This window comes from Mus musculus, chromosome 17 (genome assembly GCF_000001635.26).
Source record: "Mus musculus strain C57BL/6J chromosome 17, GRCm38.p6 C57BL/6J".
NCBI lineage: Eukaryota > Metazoa > Chordata > Mammalia > Rodentia > Muridae > Mus > Mus musculus.
In genome coordinates this window covers 3323281-3343881 of record NC_000083.6, presented here as the reverse complement: position 1 = coordinate 3343881, position 20601 = coordinate 3323281, and the positions used below count along the sequence as shown (strand labels likewise).

Below are 20601 nucleotides of genomic sequence, written 5' to 3'. Positions count from 1 at the left end.
CTAGTTCAAGGTCAGCCAGGGCTATATAACAAGACCCTGCATCTAATACACACACAACCGAGCAGGCACCTGGACACACACCATGCCTGACACTGGGTAACTGCCTGGAAATAGCCTTTCACAGAGGCTGGAGGGGCAGGGGGCACTCAGAATGGTGGTGCCTTCTGAGTTGCTCTCAAATCTCTGTTTTCTTATCAAATCATTCTTTGAAAAATTACCAAATGTTAAGAGCTGGGTGATGACATTTTTGCAAGCTCCTTTGGCCTGGTAATACAATGGGAGTGGGGTGGGGGGAGGGGGTGGAGAGAGAGAAAGTCCCCAGGTGTGATGGTCCATTCTCCTGTGGAGTGATTCAAGGAGGCTGCAGGGACAAGTTGCCTGTGAGTCTCGAGCCCAGCCATCTTATCAGGTCCTTAGGCTACAGGGGACTGGAGGGAGTGGATGAGGCACACTGAGTCAGAAGAAAGACAAGAGCAGCATCCGTTGTGTACAGTGGGAGTAGAGCAAGCTGAACTTGTGTCCTATCCTTGACATCACAAGCTATGCAATGAAGCATGAGGTTGTGCCAATTAGTGTACACAAACTATTTGTCCTTATCTACTTCAATGAGGCTGTTGAGGCCCTTGAGCGGATGACTGCTAAGCCCTTGCAGGTTTGCGTTGAAAAGAAATTAGAAAGCTAAACATGGAAACGATAAAGGGAAGCTGGGTTTAGAACTTGGTAAATTCTAAACTCACTGTAGCTTTTCCCTGAAATTGAGTACATCTTGTAACTCTGGGAAGACCTTAGTTTGTGAAGTTCATTGTGATCAGGAAGGGATGGCTGTTGGATAGAAGGTAGGATAAGTGTTCATATTTAAAATGGGGGGGAGGACGCATTATGTGAATGACCAATAATAGCCCTCGGAAGGGGTACCTCCTACCATCACTCACCCCAGTAAATGGGAGAAGGATGTGTTAGTCAGCTAGCAATGGTTAAACTTTGGTTGAATCTTGGAGATTATTATTGACCATTTCACATGGTGATCTATAACCAATTGGTGGGTTGTAAAATCACTTTAGTGAAGGTATTACAATAAATTTTAATAGGGACTGAACAAGGGCTCTACTTAGGTTGAAATAGTGTCCACGCTGGGTCACATGTAAGTAAAGCATATGGCTCCAGCTGTAACACACATGTATTGATTCTACACCATCACACAAGGCAGTTTTTAAAATTCTACCCTAAAGTAAATTTGGGGGATAAAAAGACAGATCTATAAAACATGGTTAAAATTAGGGCCCTTACGTACTCTTGATGAGAAAGTAAATGATATATAGTAAGAAAAAAAAATACAGTTTCCCAAAAAGAATCTAAAATGAAATTACTATATGATTACCCAGTTGCACTTCCTGGCAAATACTGAACTAAAAGTTAGATCTAGAGCGTGCACACTCACGGTCATCACTACCCTGTCACAACAGCAATCATGTAGCCTTACCATGTTTACTTCTCCGCTGTTTGTACCTGAGAAACAGGGGCTCCCATCCTCAACTGCTCCCTGAAACTTCTTCAATGATTCCTAAACCCTAAGACGAACAGCTTTGCTTTAGGTGTTTGCAACCAGCAGTTGATAATAAAAGCCAGATCCTTGCCACTGGCGCACACTTCAATCCCAGCACTTGGGAGGGGAAAGCAGGCAGAGCTCTGTGAGTTCCAGGACAGTCAGGTCTACAGAGAAAAAACTTGCCCCCCCCCAAAAAAAACAAAGATAGATAAGAAAAATAGACAGACAGATGATAAAGAAAAGTCATCCTCATCTCTTCACCTGAGGCACCCACACATAACCTGGCACATGTCCTTCACATTATTTGTGTGCACCAACTTATACGCACAGTCGTCTCACAGTTTTACTCCTTGAGATAGCTCAGAAATAGCCATCTGTCCATTTGTCCATTTGCCACATGTCCATGTCTTCCTAGCCTTCCTATCTCCATCCTTCTGAGCAACATACAAGAAACTTTTTGTCCTTTTGCATGTACAAAACTGAAATCCTATTTTACATATCTCTTCATTCTTTTCTCACAGAATCCTACCAGCTCAGGTACTGCCAAAATCCAAGATACAGATGTGCTATTGTGTATCCAACTGTCCCTGTGTTGAAAGCATCTACTTAATATCCAATTCTTTCTCGTGACAAGTGACACTGCAGTAAATATTCTTCTACAAGCATGGTGCACACAGCTGCTTTTAAATTTTCTATGGGATAGATTGTAAAGGGAAGAAAGATCAAAAGCCATGTGCATTTGGAATTTTAAGAGACCAAGCAAGAAGTCTTTCTCAAATGGCTGGAAGTAATGCTGGAGGACATCTCTTCTCACCAAGAGTGGCATTAACAAAGTTGCCAGGAGTGGCATTAGCAAAGTTTAAACTTTATGTCAGTCTTGGTGGTCCAATGCATGGAAAATCTGCAAGTTCCCCTATTCCTCCCACCCTGCTCCCCTGGGCGTGGGGGGAGGGAGCTAGTCTAGTACAGATCTTTCCACCTACATTCTCTGTCCCTCATCCCAGTTGAGCATCAACTGGTTCTATTTCTGTATCAATCTCCTATAATATTCATGAGGGGGGGGTAGGCATGTGCACATGTCAAAGCAGGTATCTGTGGAGTCCAAAAGGACGCATTATATCCCGTGGAGCTGGAGTTCAGGTGGTTGTGAGCCACCTAATATAGGTACTGGAGCCTGAGATCTGGTCCTCGGCAAGAGCAGCCCATGCTCATAACCACAGAACCATCTCTCCAGCTTCCTTCGTCAAGTCTTCAAGCACAGAAGGAGCAACATTACCGAGGATACCCGTGAGTATCTTCTGTGTCAGCATTTACTGCTCCTAATTCCAAACCAGCCAGTGCCAGTTCAAATGGTTCGTACTCAGCTCCCTTATTCGCACAGCAGAGTCCTGTCACAGATAACTGGGCCCTGAGCAAAAGTCTAGTTTGTCTCTCAAGCTCCAATATACACTTAGCTCTGCAGTGGAACCCCAATGCTTCCCTCTGGCAAGGAAAGCTATACCCAAACATCGGAATCCCACTTCCATGTGTGTGTGTTCATATGTGTGTGCATGTTCACTTGGAGGTCAGAGTTCAATGTCAAGTATTTGTTTTCCTCTATCACACTCCACCCCTTTCTTCCCCATCTTATTCTTTTGTTTCCATTTATGCATTTGGGGCGGAGGGTCATGCGTGTGTCACAACATGCACGTGGAGGTTAGAAGACAAGTTATAGGAGTTGGTCCTTCCAGAGATCAAACTTCATGTGGGTTCCAGAGATCAAACTCAGGCCATTTAATTTGATGGAGGGGCCTTTACTTTGTCAGCCATCCCATAGGCTTTGCCCTCGACCTACTGTGCTGAGACAGGGTCTCTTATTGAGTTGCTGCTCATCAATTCAACTCGGCTGGTTGGTCAGTGAGCTCCAGGAACCTGCCCGTCTGTCTCCACAGACTCTGGTTACAGATGCACATGCCTGACCTTTTATTTGGGTACTGATAATCCAATCTCAGGTCTTCATGTTTGTGTGGCCGCCATCCATCCAAGTTCCCTAAACCATACTTCTAAGCTCCATTCTGGTCTACACCTCTGGCTTCTTGATTCAGAACTCTCTAGTACTCCAAAGGCAACAGAACACCCCATTTGGCTTGAGCAGGGCAGATGGTTTGCTCATGGGAGGAGTCATAGAGAAGGAGCAGACACAACAAACAGACACTTAACTGGAATCATCTCTGTAGCTCTGGACCTCTTCAGCTAAGGAAATGCCTTTCTTTCCATTACCAAAAAACCCAAGACATTTACAGAAGATATTATATAATATAGAATACCAAGAACCTACAATAGGGTATACTGGTACACATTCAGGGAATGACCTATCACCAGAGGCAAAAGAACAGGAGTATCTCCCACCATGAACAAGAGCATCCTATACACGGACCAACAATCATGTCTCATCCATTCTCATGTCTCATGATGAGTCTCATAATCACATACAAACAGCTGGCATTGAAACCCAGCAATGCAATATAGCATTTTCTTATTGTTTTATAATACACATGATAATGAGATATAAATCACAGTGTAAACTAAATAAAACTTCCAGGAGTCGGGGTAGGGCTGAGCTCCATGACAGAGCGTTTGCCTAGCATGTATATGACCCTGGGTTCTATCTGCAGTGTGGGAGCAAGCAAGACAACACAGAAACTAGAAGACTCCCTCTCTAGTAATCTTAAAAAAGGAACAATGAAGAAGATAACTACTTAGTCTGCATATTGTGTGTCTCTGAGAGAAACTCTAACCTGCTTACTGAGGGAAGACATTAAGCACAAGACCAGATCAGCACACCTCAGAGAGGACAAACTCTGGCTTAGAAAATCAGTACGTAGAAAAGAGAGGGACAAAAAATATATTTGAAAGGCAAAGATTTCATAAGAATGGGACATGCATATGATTAGTAAGAAAGGTGTAAAAACAGACTTTGTGGATATCAGCTTATGGGGAAATGTGCACTCCTTCTCAGTCTTTGTCCTAATGTTCTTGCTGTGAAATTCTTCAATTCAGTGACATGTCACGCTTCAGGATGGGTTGGAAGACAGATATGAAGGTGTGTGCGACTCTGTGGCCATACCTTACATGCTGTCTAGCCCAATGTTCCTGCTTCCAACTGCACTTAGTGAACAGGGTGGAAAGCCTGGGAGGGCTCCTCCAGCACTCAGAGCCCCACCTCCTCTGATGGAAACTATCAATCATCCATCTCCCTGGCTAATGGTGGGATGCGGTGTCACAGATAATTTAAGCAGCTGTCAGAGCTGCACAGTGCTGCCGATCCCATATGGCCTGTGTAAAGCACACATGTGCTCTAAGACCTCCCCCCTCCAGAGAACAAGCTGGGAGGAATGAGGCGGACATCCTGGGACTCCGGCCCAGATCTGTGCTGCAATATGTGCATATACGATGTCCATGCTCCCTGGCATAGGAGAACACTCATTTGAAAAGGCATGCGAACATGCCTCATGATACGGCTGACACACACAGGTGAATCGTCACGGACCCTCAAACCCCAGCTCCAAATGCTCTGAAATGTAAAACTCCCTAAACACCAACAAGGCTCAAAAAAGGTTTCTGGATCACCTGTGGCATTTCCAAGAGCAGAGATGACCTCAAACAACTGTAGACTGAAAATCCAGCCATCACGCAGGAACAAGGAGCCACCAGCAAATACTTCAGACTCAGAGTTCTGTCATCCACTCCAGGGAGACATGTGGGAAGCGGGGAAGAAAAGTCACAGAAGACCAAACTTTGCTGGGTGAGAAACCTGATCCTCTCTCCCCGGCGCCCTCCAAAATGAATTCAAATTCACACTGTCCCTGTAGTTTGTGATTGCATACATTAGGGCATCCAAATGTTACAACAGGAGACTTTAAAGATGGGGGGAAGGTAGTGTGTGTGAGAAGAATTTATAGTAGCACCAGAGAAACTGTGCTGGGGTAATTCTGTAAAGCTAACTTTTTACATATAACAGAGTCATGAATTAACTCAGTCTGGTCAGTGGTTTATGGCTTTTTAAAAGCTCAGCCCATCCAGTTCAAAAGTAGAATGTTTTTCCTAAGACTGCTTTCAACCAGAAGCTCAATAGAAGGGGGGGGGGAGAATCAAAATACAATAAGATTCGTCTTCCCTTCCTGCTTTGTGAACATCCTTTGGCTTAGTTAACCCCCACACTAAAGACAGGAAAAAAAAATGCAGCCATGGAGCCAGATGTCATGGTCACACCTGCCCTCCCTGAATACAGAGACTGAGGAAGGCCATAAATTCAATGACACCCCAGGGGCTAAGGGACAGGTCAAAGCCAAGCATCTCGAGGAATGACACCCTGTCTCAAAAACAAAACAAAACCAGAAAACAAAAAAAGTAATAAATAATAATCAAAACCAGCCTGGCCTAGCTGCACAGAATCATAATTTGAGATGCTTGGCAGGCTAAGGCAAAAAGATCATAAGTTCAAGGCCAGCTTGAGCTACAGAGAGTTTGAGAGTGGCTAATAAGTTCTCTCTCAAAATAAAAGGCTGTAAAGGGGACAGCCGGTGTAGCTCAGCCGGTGTGTTTGCCTATCGTGTGCAATACAGCAGTCTCTATCCTAGTACCATCCCTCCCCACAAGTGGCCTTGAGAGGAGGGGCTCCACACTATGGGGGAGGTACAGAGAGAACCAGGACTAGAAACACAATATTGACAGGAACATGGCCTGGAGGAGAAGAGCACCTCTTTGAAATCATGGTCTCTGCTCAAACACTTCACGGTTCTTATTAAACACCCCCTTCTTTTCTTTCTACAAAGAAAACCCCTGAGTATCAGCCTGGCTATATTTACAACACTCCCCTTGGAGGATGCCCAAGGTCTACATTTGGTTTTAAAAGATGCTTCTTCCAACATGGCAGCTATCTCTAAAGGCCAAGACACACATTCAGAGGAGCCCAGCCCCTTGTTAACATTTTCCAAGCATACAGTAGCTATGTGCCACTTGGCACCCTCCACAATACCCTCCCAAAAGCACCCAAAGACTGCCAACTTCCCTGGGCTTTTACAAGAAGAATTCTTGAAAAAGCATCTATTTGCAGAAGAATTCCACTTCTACTGGGATGGCCGTCAAAAGTTTACTGTCTCCCGCAGGGAGCCGGCTGGTTTTTAGTGACTTGGCCTGATATCAAAATAGCTGCAATTAAATGGATTTGTGAGGGTCAGATGAGATACTCAAACAGAGGGTACTCCCCATGGAACTAAAATCATGCTTAGTACATGTTCAAGTTACATATGCCGCCCAGGGCAAATGGCTGTGAGACACAAAGTAGGTCAACGTAACTCCCTGCGGTGCTCACTAGGACAAGAAGACTCAGCTCAGAACAGAGCTGGGCTAAAGCAACTGTCCAGGCTGCTTAAAATTCGAGGCTCACACTCAGTGACTTTAATGGGAGACAAAGCTGAGAGTCCACAAGGACGACAAATCAGAGCGTTTGCAAAAGCTTTAGGATCATGGTGGCTCTACAGCTTAGGTGTGAGGGAGAAATCCACTCACTAGACGATGCCCTGTCTTCAAGGTTCCCATGCACCCCTTAAGGACAGGTTCATCTCAAAGACAGGAATACTTGGATATCATTTCGTGTGTCAGAGGGCTCACCGGTAACTAGCAAGGCCTGTGGAGATGGTTTCTAAACGTAATCAGGTTTTCTAGCTCTTCCCAAGGCTTAAGCACACAAAACCCATCAAGTGTACGCTGTCTGTGGAGACACTGGGGAGGATGAGCAGAGCAGGCCTGGACCACGTGGCAAGAGGCAGAAGTGATGAATGGGGGATCAGGAGGTAGGGGCAGAGGCAGGAAGGGAAAGGGACAGGGAGGACATCACCTAGGATAAAATTGGTCACCTGTGAGTCACAATAGTTTCATGGATTTGCTGCTCCAACACAACTGTAAAAATGTTAAGGTTGTCATGGAGATCTCTCTCCCTGTGGCTCAAATTCCTACCAACCACACATTCCTATCATAGATGAGTCTGCAGTCATTCCATATGAACACTACAAAGAGAGGTTGGGGGGCACACAAACTTCCAAGCCGCTATGCAGACCTTCAGCCTCCCAGTCATTACTTAGGGTATGTGGGGAGGCGGGCTCAATGGGCAAAGTGTTTTCCTATGTAAACATGAGGTCCATGTGACAAAGTCAAGTACTGTGGCAAGAAATAAAGGGTTTTTGTTTGGTTGGTTGGTTTTGGTTTTTGGTTGTTTTGTTTTGTTTTTTGGCTAACCTGGGCTATATAGTAGGACTGTGTCTCAAGAGAAAAAAATTAGGAGGAGAATATCACACACACACAGAGTTTATTACCTGTTAGACTATTTTGCCACCATAGCTCACACTTTAAAAAAACACAACTGTAAGGGGCTGGATAGAGGCCTCAGCAAAGAGGAACACTTGCTGCTCTTGCAGAGGACCCAGGCTCAGTTTCTATGGCATCTGTAAGAACCATCTGTAACTCCAGTTCCAGAAGATCTGGTACTCTCTTCTGGACTCTGTAGAAACCAGGCACACGTGTGGCATACTTACATATATTCAGCCAAACACTCATACACATATAGTAATAATTGTCTTATTAAAATGACAGTATGGGGCCAAAGAGGTGGGCGTGCCAACCTGACACCATGAATTCAGTCCCCTCAATGTGTGAAAAAAAATAACCCATGGTGTGTACACACCCCCCCTCAGAGGGGGTGGGTGAGGGTAAGTGAGAGCATGAAATAACAAAATAAAGGGACTGAGGAGACAGCTCAGTGGAGAAGAAAACTTGCCACACAAGGACCGTAGTCCAGAACCCAGACTCACATCATGGCTGCCTATCTGCCTATAAACCTCAGAGCTGTAAGGTGTGGAGCACATATTCACGTGTATTTACATGTACATAGAGGTCAGAAGTTATTCTTCACCTTAGTCTTTGAAGCTCTCTGATTTGGCAAAGCAGGCTGGACAGTGAGCCCCAGGGATCCCTCCAAGTCCACCCACCCCAGCACTGGGATCAGAAGCACAAGCCACCACGCACAGCTTTTTACACAGGTGCTGGGGATTCGAACTCAGGTCCTCTCAATTGTATGGCAAGCTCTCTACTGATTGAGCTATCTCCCTGGCCTTAAATCGAGTCATTTAACTAACCAGAAACAAGTTTTCCTCCCGAAAAAAAAAAATGGTTTGAACTAAATAATGTCTAAAGTATCTGTTGGTCCAAATTAAATAATTTTAATTCCATTAAAATTACACAGACTGACTTGGGACAGCCTTTCTTATATGCATCAGTGAACAAGATACACTCTATTGGACTATCACTATTGTTTATAGTTTACAAAAAAAATTGTAGCATCATCTGCTGGACACAGGTAACTGTAGCCTATAAATTACATTTTGAAACGATTCAAAAATGGTCCATGATCTCTATAAATGTATAGAGGATTTCCTTTAGACAATGGAAATGGCACAAGGTGTTCTTCAGTGTTGACAGTTGCATATTTGTACACCCACTCATTGATTGATTTCCTGAATATTTCTAGTGTTGGCTGTCAACTCAGTTTTAGTGAATTTTCTAACTCATCAGATTTACCAGGCCATCAAAATTCAGAGAGCTTAAAAAAAAAAAATGCCACCATGCAATGAGTGACATCTGTCCCCCACCCACATCAAGGCTCCAGCCACAACAGACTTGTTTGTAGGCCCAATGTCTTTGTACACTTACTAGATTAACAACAGCCAGGCACAGCAACATCTCTAAACAAATTTTGAGATAGGTAATTTTTAAAACTAAAATTGCATGGGAAGGTGGAGTTGAGGCAAAGCAAACTTCCCCATGCTGGTGTCCTTTGTCTTCACTGAAGCGGTTATTACAGTTATTACAAAGGCCTCAGTTATTACAGAGCCCATGTTCCTAAGCGGGCCAATATTTCTAAATGCCTCTCACTGTTAATAGTTATATTAATATATAGATATATTAAAATATAGATTTTTTCTTAGAGATCAAACATATCTCATTAGAAACAGTTTGAAAAGTTTCTGTTAAACCATAGATCAACCATTAGCATTAGCACGGCAGGCTGATCTTTACAAACTACAGGATCTATTGATGAACTGATGGAATGGCCTAAAACTCTACCACCCAGCTCTGCAAAACTAATCTATACGGCTGGGTCTTCATTATCTTATACAAGCCTCCACATAGATATCACAAAATAAATACATGGGGAGGAGATACAGGCTTTGTGCCTCCACACTCCCTCTCCAGGGAGTGTCCCTAAGACACATTTCGCATCCTTTATATATTTCTTTTTTTGTTGTTGAGACAGTCTCACTATGTAGCTAAGGAAACACTGGGAATCTCTTAAGAGCTGTGTTATTCTCCCCCTCGGGAAAAGAAGGCCTTTAAATGTTAAAAAATAATAATAATCTGCCAAGGGAGTGAAAATTCTATTCTAGACTAGAATCTGGATCTACTGATGCTCAGCTTAAGGGCAGTGCTGCTTCTCAACACTTCAGAAAAAAAAGGGGGTGGGGGTAACGATTTTAATGTCAACCTTTTCCTACTGGTGAGGCCACTCACAGAGTCACAGACTCATGCTCAGGAGCGTGCTCAGCGGATAGTGTGCCGCACAGACATGAAGAGCCTAGCTCAATTTCCTAGAACGTTAAAAAAAAAGGGGGGGTGGGCTATGCATAGCCACACATCCAGGTGAGCCTTTAATCTGAGTTCTGGGGAGACAGACATAGGCGGAGCCTTGGGGTTTATTAACCAGCCAGTCTAGTTGATTTGGCAAGCTCTAGGTTCAATGAGAGGCCTTGCACCAAAAAAGGGAGGGAAAAAAAAGTAGAGGGTTTGGAGAGATGGCTCCATGATTAAGAGAACGACTGCTCTTCCAGAGCACATGGGTTCAATTTCCAGCACCCACATGGTAGCTCACAACTGTCTGTAACATCCAGGAGCCGACCCCCTCACAGGCACACGTGCATGCAAAACACCAACACACATTTAAAATGTATTTTTAAAAAGTAGAGAAAAATTAAGGAAGCCATCTAACATCAACCTCTATCCTCCACATACATGTATACATATGTGCACCCTATCACACATGTAAACAAACACATACATGCCTGTACGCTTAAATTTTTTTTAGTGTCCAGATTTGACAAAGGCTCTCTGGGTCTTTGTTGAGACCATATCTTGTCAGGGTATCTTCAACCCATACCACATACAACTGACACCACCATTTTGCCAGCATTTTCAAAAGTTCTGGGCTCTACCTGGAAAGGATGCACCAGTAAAATAAGCAAACTAGTCCCTGTGTGATAGGAAGTCACCCAAAGTGGACCAGCATGGAGTGCTGGAGTAACAGACTTAAACTGCATACGAGAAAAGGACCCAAAATGCTCATAGGGAGGCCTCTCCTTGGCTCCATGGTCTGCTAAGAGAACCATAAAAGGCAAGAAAGACGAGCCCGTGGAAGAAAATGAATGACAGCAAAGAGAAAGGAAGCGGGAAGGAAGGAAGGGAAGGAGGGACAGAGAGAAGGAAGGAAGGATGGAGAGAAGGAAGGAAGGAAGGAAGGAAGGAAGGAAGGAAATAACTAATACTGCCCAGCTCTTTCCATATTGGCTTTCTTTTTTGTTTTGTTTTTTTTGTTTGTTTGTTTGTTTCTTTCTTTCTTTCTTTTTGTTTTTTTTTTGTTTTTTTGTTTTTTTTTTTTTTTGGTTTCGTGTTTGTTTGTTTTGTTTTGTTTGTTTTTCTAGACAGGGTTTCTCTGTATAGCCCTGGCTGTCCTATAACTCACTCTATAGACCAGGCTGGCCTTGAACTCAGAAATCCACCTGCTTCTGCCTCCCAAGTCCTGGGATTAAAGGTGTGCACCACCATGCCCAGCTTTGGGTTGCCTTTCTTTTGTTTTGTTTTTGTGTGAAACAAGGACGGCCTTCATTTCCTCCTCCTCATGCCTCCACCCTCTCCATCTCAGAAATCATAGGTATGTACCATCACACCTGGTTTGTGTGGTCAGACCCAGGGCTTTGCACAGGTTAGGCAGGCATGCTACCAGTGGAGTCACATGTCCAGGTCCCTGGCCCATAGGAAGCAAATGCTACACAAGAGCAAAGCTACGACTTTTACTGTGAAATGAAATAATGTGCGAAAGCTCATCATTCAGTTTTAAAGCCAGCAGGAGTCCTTGACTTTCACCTCTTTAAGGATCTGTTAGCCTGGTTCACAAACTGCTAACAAAAGACCCTTCAGCAATCTCCTTCCACATAATCAGTAATAGTAACTCTCAAAGTACTGCGTCCAAAAGACACATTCAGAAATCCAAACCCTGGCTGAAAAGAAACGGAAACCGGTAACCCAACACCAGGAAAATATCACCAATGCTGCGGGCCAGATTCTGTTGGCTCAGCTACAGGCCTCATAAATGGAAACCACACAGGCCAATCCCCAGCAAGATGGGAGTGCAGAGAGAGCTGGCCAGGGCCCAGGCCCATATGACTCAAGATGGGAAGAGCCTGCTGTTACTGGCCTCAATCATCTGTGGTTGGCACTTTCTATTCACTATTCTGTGATAATGCAAAATCCAGCTTTCAAATTGTAGGTAGCTTTCACTATGATCTCTGATTTGCTTACACTGGACATACATACTATGAAATTTCATAACGGTGTGAACCTGGCTGCCAATCCACTGTTACCTGCCTTCTGTGTGACTGATGTATGTGAACAACACAGATATTATTCTTCTGCAGGATTTCCTCCTCCCTGCCCTCTGAGTTCATTTCACCTCCACAGTTCTAGCATCTCCCTCCTTGTCCATCCTTAGACCTCACCTGCTACCTTAGTGGATTACACTTCTGGAAACTGGAAACGGACCTCTCTGGAAGTCGTGCCTCTCCAAACACACTGCAGATAATCTCTCCAAAGGGGACTTCTCAGCGTGCAAATCTGACCTCCCTGAGTATAATCATTGGCTCTGGGCATTGCTTATTGTTGCTCTCTACTGAGCACCTGAAGTTCTCTTACGTCGTAGCTCATGTTTGCAGCTTAACAGGACTGAATAACACACTGTGGCAGTATACTCAACCACTGTTCAATACTGAAGGAGAACTGGGTGTGCTATGTTCTCCTCCTCCAACACACACACCTCAGCCCACAAAGCCTTGCTTTTTAAAAAAAAAAATTATTCAGAAGGTAAATATGATACAAATACACAGGAAGCCTGTGCAATAGTCTCTGCTGCAGCTTTCTTGTCCTGATGTTTGCAAAATGCTTTCACACTCACGAGCTTGTGTGAATCTTCTAACAACTGAAGCTTCAGTGAGGGCACTCGAGGAAGAAGTGAGGTGGTCAAACAGGGACCCACAGGTCCAGACTACTTCCCATGTGCCTTTCAGTCCTGGCTTCTGGCTCCTTTCTAGAAAATAACCTGTAATAGAATAAAAGCATGCCTTCCCTATGGCCCATTCAGCATATTCCAATGTAGACAGATATACATCTCACCTGTGCGGATCCTCTGCCTTTTACTACACTTCAGGAATATGTGCACAAAGGTCAAGTTCCACCCACTGTCAACTCTAGAGAATTGTAGCTTGCTTCATATTCTGTAGTCCATTCACACATCTGTCCCTCTATTCAGGAGACACTTAGCAGCAGGCGACATTTGGTGCTGGCCATGGTCCTTGTCCTGAAATCTTAAGACTTACTCTATGTTTCCAAAATGTCCCTGAAGGCCTGCTGCCCTTAAAGGGGCTTGGATAAACAGAGAGACAAACCAGAAGCCCGTAAACTGAGAGCTCACCAGGGCTGTGCCTCTTTGAGAACTTGTTGACTGGGACAAGTTTCTGGCACTTGGTTTCTTTATCCACAAAATAAGAGAATGGTCTATATTATCTTATTGTTATTTCAATGTGAAGAGTCCCATACGATACAAGATTCCATTTATCCTGACAGCCACGGTGACATCTACCACATATATACAGCATAGCACGGTTTCATAAGTTTCTAAGATGATCCTGTACCTCTTGTAGCTGGAACAAATGCTTCTATCAATTATTTCACAAATTGATATGTTAACTACAAACCTGGAGTGTTTGTAAGATTCCCCAGCAAAGTACCCATACATCAAAACTGAATCGATATGAGTAGATTGTGGTGCTAAATTCTCCCACTGTGGGCACTAAATAAATCAGGCAAGACGCTCCTCTTACTGCCTCTTTACTTCTGTGATGCACCACTTTGAGGTGACTTAAAAACTGTCCCAAACAAAATACACCTTAATCCTATTTATTGACACATATTTATAGAAGCAATGTGTCTCTCAGCCTAACTTCCAAGTCTTAGACCAAATTTCTCCCCTAATCAAGATCAGACATGAAGGGCTGGTGAGATGGCTCAGTGGGTAAGAGCACCCGACTGCTCTTCCAAAGGTCCAGAGTTCAAATCCCAGCAACCACATGGTGGCTCACAACCATCTGTAACAAGATCTGACTCCCTTTTCTGAAGTGTCTGAAGACAGCTACAGTGTACTTACATATAATAATAAATAAATCTTTAAAAACAAAAAAACAAAAACAAAAAAAAAAAACCAAGATCAGACATGAAAACTTGAGTGCCTGGAAAGGTGGTTGGGTAAAGATGATCACATGATACATGGCTGATTGGTCGGGAACACTCATGTGATGCAAGGCTGATTGGCTGCCCATGGATCTACTCACACATCCTTCCCTGTGTACAAAGACATGTCTGAGCATCACTTGGACAGACAGATATAAACGCTGGATAAAGCACATTTCTATACCCTCCTTACCGACAAAAAATAAACAAATCTGCCCGTAAAGGTTTCTTTGTGGTGCTTATTAGATATATATCTTCTTTTGTCACTTGCCAAGAGACACTGATTTGCAGTGATCTGTGGTGAATCTGTGGTAGGGTGGGGCTTGAGCAGTGACCCACATTGTGTCTTTGAGTGACTTGCAAGAGGAGTCTTCTCCCAGTGTGAAAATGTACACCAGGGGCTTGGCAAATTGAATGTGAATTGATTTTAGACTCTGCTCTCCTGTTGGTCGGATTGACCTTGTACCACGAACAAACACGTGGGACCAGGCAAGGTTGACACGACAAAATATGTGTCCTAGTACAAGCACTGACAACTAGACAAGGAAGACGGAAAATGAAGCATCTTGGCGAAGATATTTGACTGACACATGATGGATGTGTGGGTAATCAACAGATGGAGAAGAGAGGAAGAACTGTGTAAGCAGAATGCTGGTTCCTTCAAGATACTGGCCTGGAAATGACAAGCTGCAGTGGGAAGTGTCTGGAGCAGACAGTATGCCTGCACTCCTAAGAGAGGAGAGAGAGGAGGGAGCAATGGCAGGCAGGGCCTCATTATCAAGCATCTGACATGGTATTGGGACTTTGCTTTGTGGTTTGGGTTTGTTGTTGCCTCTTTTTGGCTTGTGACAAGCTCTGAACTCATGGAACTCACCTGCCTCTGCTAATGCCCCAGTGCCAGGAGCTAGAATTAAAAGTGTGTGCCCCCATGTTGTACCTGAGATCATGTTTTGGGGTTTGGTTTTTGCTATGTAGCCTAGGCAGGCCTACAACAAAGCATCCTCCTGCCTCAGCTTCCTGAGTACTGGAACTACAGCAGTGCCCTACCATGCCCCTCCCTCAAGCATCTTTTATGGGATGTTAGACATGGAAGCTTGGGTCCTGTGGGAGTTTGCTTGGCTACTGTAAATAACAAACACAGATATACCTCACCATTATTTTTTTCTACCCATCAAAAAAGACCTTTGCCACCCTAAAGTAACAGGTTTCATTTTCCTTTCAGCTGAGCAGGAAAAATAAATCCAATGATATGAAAATGTGCTTTTAAATTCATCTTAATATTAGACTTTTGGAATTTTAAAAAAGATATGATAATCTTTTTTTTAAAAATCTTCTAATTATTAGGGTGTGTGTGTGTATACGCACGAGTAGGAGGAGGGGGAAGAATAAGAGGAGGAGGAGGAAGAGGAGGAGGAGGAGGAGGAAGAGGAGGAGGTGGAGATGGTAAGAAGGGAATCAGGTCACTTGGAGCTGGAGATACAGACAGTTGTGTGCCTGATGTGGGCTGTGGGAACTGAACCCAGCTCTTAACCACTGGGGCATTTCTCCACTACCACCTGGTCTGCCTGTCCCAACCGGCCCCTTGTTCTGTTCTGTTCTTTTCTCTTTCTTTCTTTCTTTTTTTGTTTTATGTTTTTTGAAACAAGGCCTCACTGTGTAGCCTTGAATAGCCTCAAACTCAGAGATCTGCTGGGATTAAATGTGTGCACAACCATGCCCAGCTAAAACTACAACTTAAAACAGGTGGGGGGGGGGAGGAAGGAGGAGGAGGAGGGGAGGAGAAGAGGGAGGGAAGGAAGGAAGGAAGGAAGGAAGGAAGGAAGGAAGGAAGATAGGAAAAGTAGTTGGAAAGCACATATGCACTCACGGGCTACGCAAACGGAAGAGGAGCAGATGGTACTCTACTCGCAGAGCTTGATCTGTGCCTTTAAGAAACTTGTAAGCCATTTTTAAAAAGCTCTTAAAAACCATTGTTTTCTATCTTGAATTGGAGACGTCAGGTGTTATCTGTTAAACGAGGACCACAGCGACAATAGAGAGAAATAGAGAGCGAGAACTGCCCCAGAAGAGAAGCTTGGACCTTCGCACTCACCGGAGTGTACACTTGTAGCACACCTAGTCTGCCTGGGAATGTCACCTAGCGGCTTCTCTTCCAGCAGCTGCCAGGGAACTGCAGGAAAATTTCCCGGGAATGGAATTATCTTCGCTAACGAGCAGCTTCCCCCACCCATAATATAAAGTTACCCTATTTTTCTTTTTCTTTTTTCTTTTTTAAAGTAAGGAGGGCCATAGAAGCAGCGCGTCCATATTAAGTTTCCGGTCTCAGAGATAAAAACCCCTCAATTTTACTCGCTACACTTTGCTGCTGGAAGAATGGGCCCTTTTCTTCCTGAACTGTTTGTGGTAAATACGATCCATCAGGGACACAATGTTGTCGGCTTTCACTGAAACTTGGCACCGCAGCCGGCGGGGAGTCGCGCGGGTCTAGGTGGTCGCAGGACGAGCGATCCTCGCCCCTCTTCCCAACCCCAATGGCCAAGCCAGGGATGCTCACATTCTCCCTGCTGCGCCCTTCTCCCCTGGACGCAAGGAAATGGGCACTGATGGGAATGGACGGCGCCGCCACCTCGCAACCTGGATGGCACAGCTGAACCTAATTGTACCCGCGCCACGCGTGGGGCAGGGCAAGACCTCACTTCGGAGTTTTCTGGAAAAGGATCCTGCCTTGAGCCAAGCTGGACAAGAGAGAATGCGAAACCGCTGAAGACTGCCACCCTCCTGGACGCAGCAAAGTGACCCCGCCGCGCCCCTGATTGCCTCCACAGCGGGCGGAGAGGACGGACGAGGCTGGCCCACTGGTGGAGGCTGGGACTGTGCTGTGCAGCACCCCACTGCAGGATCCCGGGAGCCTATGCGAGACGACCCAGACGCCCTCCCTCGCGTCCCTCCCTTCGGCGCCCTTACCTCGGTCCAAGTTTCAACACAGAGGACCGGTCGAGCCCGGCTCTGCGCCCCTGAGCGAGGCCCCGTGGGGACTCAGGGCACACTCCGCGAAGTTTTCTCCGTCACTTTGTTCTCCACTCGCTGAGCCGGGAAGGTCAAGGCTTCTCTAGCTCCGCACTGCCGAAGTGAGGCCAGATCGGCGGCCACACCTTCCTACGCTCCGCTCGCCCCGCCCCCGCCCGGACACTCCCTTGACACGCCCCGACACGCCCCTCAGAGTCACACACACACACACACACACACACACACACACACACACACACACCCGCCTCGCAAACCACGCCACGCCTCCCGGCCGGGACCCCCTTCTCCTGCTGGACTGACTCCACCGACACATTACATCCCCAGTAACCAAAACAGCTCTCAGATGGAATCTGCGAGCCAGCCAGTCGCTGTGGCCCAGACCACAAACTACAAAGCGCGCGCGATCCTGGCCCTTCCAGTGTGTGCTGCAAAGAAGTTTCCTCGGGTCCCACCCAGAGCAGCTCAGAAGCACAGGACTCCGTGTTAGAAGAGGCCACCCATCATCCTCCCCTTGGAGAGAGGCTGGGTGTGATAGCTGAAAGGCAGATGACAGGGTTGAGTTGGGTTTGGGATTTGTGAGGGCCTATTAGGCAAACCTGAGGGAGCCAGTGAGCCCACGTGAGGGGAGTGTGCTCCGCATGCTGGGACCACCATTCTCTCCTGTGACCTGAAGACTCCTCATCCGAGAGGTGAGAGAAGGGACAGGAATGTGGCCAATTTTCCTTGGGGAGAAGTCTACCTACTTTTTATGGCACCACAGACAAAACGAAGTAGGATTCCATCAAAATCCAACTTGGGGAACCAAGGAGTATAAATTATTGGACTTACTCACAGAGCAGGAGTGAATGTGGGTGACCTCCAAATCGGCCCCACCCCAGAATGGACTACTCATAACTGCATATTTAGAATCCCCCTCAGTTAACCTCTCATACGCTGTAGAATATGGGACCTCCCAAGACCGAGGCCGCTCTCAATTCCAGCTGGCTGGAGGGTGCAGGAGGGAATATCAAGGGAGGGGTCAAAGACCCTCTCCACCCAGTCCTTCTGTGAGGGAACACCAACGTTCAACAGGATTGATCTTGGGGGTCACCGCAGCTCTGAGGTCTACAGCGGTTTGTTACTATGGTTCCCCAAGATACAGGCATCAATGCAAGACTAGCTGTAGAGGGTCATCTTCATAGCACACGAATATGGAATTAAATGGGCAGGGTGCGTGTGTGTGTGTGTGTGTGTGTGTGTGTGTGTGTGTGTGCGCGTGCGTGTGTATGTGTGTGTGTGTGCGCGCGTGTGTGCACGTGTGTGTGCGCGTGTGTGTGCATGTGTGTGTGCACGTGTGTGTGTGTGTGTGTGCACGTGTGTGTGTACGTGTGTGCGTGTGCGTGTGTGTGCGCACGTGTGTGTGTGTGTGTGTTGCTCAGTAGTTAAGAACACTTGTGTTTGTAGGCAGCCGAGTTTCTATTCCCAGCACCCAGATAGCAGGTCACAACCATTTATAACCCCGGATCGAGGGGATCCAACTCCCTCCTCTGATCTCAGATGGCACTGGCATGGATAAAGGCAAAACACTCATATGCAGAAAAATAATTTTTTAAAAAATCTAAGCATGAAGGGAGCTGAGGAGAGAGCCAGATGACCCTCCATATGAAGGAGAGGAAAGTAGCCAACCTAACCTGAGATCTACAATCATGAGTTTTGTGACCTCACCATGTCTATATACATGTATATGCAATATACACTAAATAAATATATAAACACATTTTTTTTTCTGATTATAAAAGAAATGTGTGAGGCTGAAGACATGGCTCAGCCATTAAGAGCACTAACTGCTCTTCCAGAGGTCCTGAGTTCAATTCCCAGCAACCACATGGTGGCTCACAGCCATCTGTAATGAGATCTGATGCCCTCTTCTGGTGTGTCTGAAGACAGTGACAGTGTACTCATATAGATAAAGTAAATAAATAAATATTTTTTAAAGTAATGTGTTTGTACAACAGTACCTAGTGTTAGTATTCTAAGATTCGCCCCACAATTATCTGGCAACAGCCAGGTATGCCTGCTTTACTATAAAAGGGGCTGTTTGCCCCCTCCGCACTTTTTTTTTTTTGGTGGTCCTGGGAATTGAACTCAGGACCTCTGCTTGCTACGGCCCAAAGATTTACTTATTATTATATGTAAGTACACTGTAGCTGTCTTTAGACACACACAGGTGGACCTTCAGAAGAATAGTCAGTGCTCTTAACCACTGAGCCATCTCTCCAGCCCTCCTTACTTTCTTACCTTCTGACTCTCTTACACTCTCTGACCCATCTCTCCCCATTTCCCTCCCCCTTCTATCCTCTCCTCTCCTCTCCACTCCTCTCCTCTCCTCTTTTCTCTCTCTCTCTTTCTCTGTCTCTCCTCCCTTCCCAACTCCCCTCCCCATACCCTAAATAAACTCTATTCTATACTATATCCATCATATGGCTGGTGCCTCAGGCCTGCATAGGCACCCCTTCCACCTCATCATACCATGCCTCTACCAAACATATTCCTGGCTTTCTTTCCTTTTAATAAAACATAACATCTATGATCCAAATGGTTGCATCTCCCCTAGTGCTTCTAAAAACACTTCCGGAATGGGTAGGCATATTAATTTTCTTGTTGCTGTGACCAAATACATGACAAGAAGCAATTTAAGATAGTATGGATTTATTTGGGGTGATGGTTTGAAGGTGCAGTCCGTAATGTCCAGAGATGTAGGGTGGACTTGTTCATGGCTTGAGACCCAAGTGGGAACTAGTATATTCACACCTCTGTGAACCAGAAAGCAGAGATCTAGAAATGATGGCTGTCTTCCGGCTGTCTCTTTCCAGTCTGTTCAGTCTTGGCCCACTGTCAGTGGGCTGGTGCGGCCCCATCAAGGTGAATCTTCTCTCCTCTGCCTCTCTGAAAGCACATTCACAGACACACTCAGAAGTGAGCCTTCTAGAAGATTCTAAATCTAGTCATACTAACAGTGACAGTTGACTATCACTGTGAGTAACAACAGTCTGAGCCCAATCCTATGCCAATCTGAGTTTAGTAGAGAGAAGCCATAGAGAGATTTAAATCAATACAATGAAGTGTTAACCATTTGAGGCTTCTAGTCATGAGAAGAAAACCCAGTAGAAAATAGAGCTAGCAGGTGCCAGGACTCAAACTCCAGGCCTAGAGAGGGACTTCTTGGGGCTGCTATATTTGAGGTGAGTTTTGAAGGACTGGCAGAGGAGTGGGGTCTGTCTAGATAATGGACTCTGAGGCTCTGAGGTGTCAGGGAACAGCTAGTACACTCTGAAGGAAGGGCCTGAGTTCAGAGTGACAGGAGACAAAGACAGAGAAGCATGCAAAAGCCAGCCACACATGGG

At 45.5% G+C, this 20601-nt stretch overlaps 1 protein-coding gene across 4 annotated transcripts in view; it reads right to left on the bottom strand.

The window, feature by feature from the left end:
* The window catches only part of Tiam2 (T cell lymphoma invasion and metastasis 2), a 193085-nt gene extending 175516 nt beyond the window's left edge, over positions 1–17569 (bottom strand). Inside the window, exon 1 of one of the 4 annotated variants that reach the window (XM_017317463.2) lies at positions 17156–17569. The gene's annotated coding sequence lies outside the window, so the exon portion shown is untranslated. The remainder of the gene's footprint in view (positions 1–17155) is intronic. The other 3 variants (XM_006523227.4, XM_006523225.4, NM_001122998.1) reach the window with 3 other exon arrangements.
* Between the last annotated feature and the right edge of the window lie 3032 nt (positions 17570–20601).